Here is a 2,947-nt window from a genome sequence, read left to right on the forward strand (position 1 = left end):
TCATGAAAAAGTAGATTGATTTCAGTAATTCCATTTAAAAAGTGAAACTTGTATATTATATTCATACATTACATACAAACTCATATATTTCAGATGTTTATTTTGTTTAATTTTGATGATTACAAATGACAACAAATGAAAATCTCAAATTCATCATATCAGAAAATTAGAATATTACTGAAGACCAATAAAAACAAAGGATTTATAGAAATGTTGGCCAACTGAAAAGTATGAACATGAAAAGTATGAGCATGTACAGCACTCAGTATTTAGTTGGGCCTCCTTTGGCCTGTATTACTGCAGCAATGCGGCGTGGCATGGAGTCGATCAGTCTGTGGCACTGCTCAGGTGTTATGATAGCCCAGGTTGCTCTAATAGTGGCTTTTAGCTCTTCTGAATTGTTGGGTCTGGTGTATTGCATCTTCTTCTTCACAATACCCCATAGATTTTCTATGGGGTTAAGGTCAGGAGAGTTTGCTGGCCAATTAAGAACAGGGATACCATGGTCCTTCAACCAGGTACTGGTAGCTTTGGCACTGTGTGCAGGTGCCAAGTCCTGTTGGAAAATGAAATCTGCATCTCCAAAAAGTTGGTCAGCTGCAGGAAGCATGAAGTGCTCTAAAACTTCCTGGTATGTGGCTGCGTTGACCCTGGACCTCAGAAAACACAATGGACCAACACCAGCAGATGACATGGCACCCCAAACCATCACTGACTGTGGAAACTTTACACTGGACTTCAAGCAACGTGGATGAAGTGCCTCTCTTCTTTTCCTCCAGACTCTGGGACCTTGATTTCCAAAGGAAATGCAAAATTTACTTTCATCAGAGAACATGACTTTGGACCACTCACCAGCAGTCCAGTCCTGTTTCTCTTTAGCCCAGGCAAGACGCTTCTGACGCTGTCTGTGGTTCAAGAGTGGCTTGACACAAGGAATGCGACAGCAGAAACCCATGTCTTTCATACGTCTGTGTGTGGTGGTTCTTGAAGCACTCACTCCAGCTGCAGTCCACTCTTTGTGAATCTCCCCCACATTTTTGAATGGGTTTTGTTTCACAATCCTCTCCAGGGTGCGGTTATCTCTCTTGCTTGTACACTTTTTTCGACCACATCTTTTCCTTCCCTTCGCCTCTCTATTAATGTGCTTGGACACTGAGCTCTGTGAACAGCCAGCCTCTTTAGCGATGACCTTTTGTGTCTTGCCCTCCTTGTGCAAGGTGTCGATGGTCGTCTTTTGGACAACTGTCAAGTCAGCAGTCTTCCCCATGATTGTGTAGCCTATAGAACTAGACTGAAAGACCATTTAAAGGCTTTTGCAGGTGGTTTGAGTTAATTAGCTGATTAGAGTGTGGCACCAGGAGCCATCAATTTTGAACCTTTTCACAATATTCTAATTTTCTGATATGATGAATTTGAGATTTTCATTTGTTGTCATTTGTAATCATCAAAATTAAACAAAATAAACATCTGAAATATATGAGTTTGTATGTAATGTATGAATATAATATACAAGTTTCACTTTTTAAATGGAATTACTGAAATCAATCTACTTTTTCATGATATTCTAATTTTATGACCAGCACCTGTAGTAGGTAAGCTCTTTTACATTTTATCTCAGACATGGTTTTTTTCTTTTGTTAGTAAATATAAACGCTTAGGTTAATTTGTTTGGGTAAAATAATTTCAATATTTTGCCATGGTTGGATTCCAGGAATCATGACAGCCGCTTTATCTGGAAGCAGACATTTTGCGCTTGTCAGATCTGCCAAAGGTCTGTTTTTCATCTCCTGTCTGCTGGCATTAGTTTCCATCAGCAACTCATTGGTTGAAAAAAATTACCTGGTAAGTTATGTACAATTTAATTTCCTTTTAGGTTTTGAATACAATTTTTATATTGTATGTACCTTATTAAAAAATGTGTATAAAGAGAATGTTGTTTTAGCTAGTCCTTTTTAAAGACAGATCATTTTTTAATAGTTCTTTGTTTCTACTATTTAAAAAGAAAAGTGTCCTTTTTATTGAACAGCTACCCTGTAAAGAAAGAGACTCGAGTTCAGGATCTTGTTATTCAGACATGCATGACATCACATTATTTTGCAAATATTTCAGAAAATAATTCAAGAATACTATGAAGGTGGATTGGAGGATGCAGCTGACAAGAAGGTTGGTTAAATGACTCTTCTTTTTGATAGAATAGATTAGATTTCACACAAAAAATTTAAAAATTGTAGATTTAGATATTTTATTGTTAATTTTAGAAATATAAATATGGATGAAGTGCATCACATGTAGAGAACAATCAAAACAAGCAGAAAGTTCTGTGTATCTTACATCATGTAACATGACATACACACACTGTAAAGCTTATTTAATAAAGACTTTGTTTATTCTGTTTAAAAGAAAGATTTTGAGAACCTGCTGAAAGTCGCCTCACGGCGTTTTGAAGAAGATCTTGAGAAGTTTTATCCAATGTTGGATCAAGTGAAGGCGGCGACATCCAGCACTTCAAGGCATAAAGAACTCTCGGGTGCCATCACAGATATCCTGTTAAAAAAAAAGAAAGATTTTGCAAAAGGCAAAAGGGCACATCAACAGGAAATTGAGGATATTTGGAATTTCATAAAACAGGGTGAGGATTAGCTCAAGCAGTTTAATACTTTATTCTCTGTTAAAGATGAGATTTCTTTTCAATTTAAAACCAGAAGAACTCCACTGATTGATGAGACATGTTTTTAATAAGTTGTGTCAGTGATTACTCTTCTTTATAGTTATGATTAAAGTTGAACCCATTTGCTATTGTTAAAATCGATATGTTTGTTTTGTAAGTCTTTTTGGCTCTATTTTTATTTTACATTTGTTTACTTCTAACAAACTATGTTTCTGTTTTTGATGTCTCAAAAAAAAGTGAATGCCCCCAACAAACACACACACCCCTACATACATATAT

The 2,947-nt window shown here is 36.3% G+C and overlaps 1 long non-coding RNA gene across 1 annotated transcript; it reads left to right on the forward strand.

The window, feature by feature from the left end:
* Positions 1-1,770: 1,770 nt before the first annotated feature.
* LOC119772728 lies at positions 1,771-2,604 on the forward strand. Its single transcript, XR_005279295.1, has 3 exons — positions 1,771-1,842; positions 2,110-2,163; positions 2,401-2,604. It is a non-coding gene; the product is annotated as an uncharacterized LOC119772728 (long non-coding RNA).
* Positions 2,605-2,947: the final 343 nt, after the last annotated feature.

This window comes from Cyprinodon tularosa, unplaced genomic scaffold (genome assembly GCF_016077235.1).
Source record: "Cyprinodon tularosa strain WSP-4 unplaced genomic scaffold, ASM1607723v1 ctg1194, whole genome shotgun sequence".
Classification (NCBI taxonomy): Eukaryota; Metazoa; Chordata; class Actinopteri; order Cyprinodontiformes; family Cyprinodontidae; genus Cyprinodon; species Cyprinodon tularosa.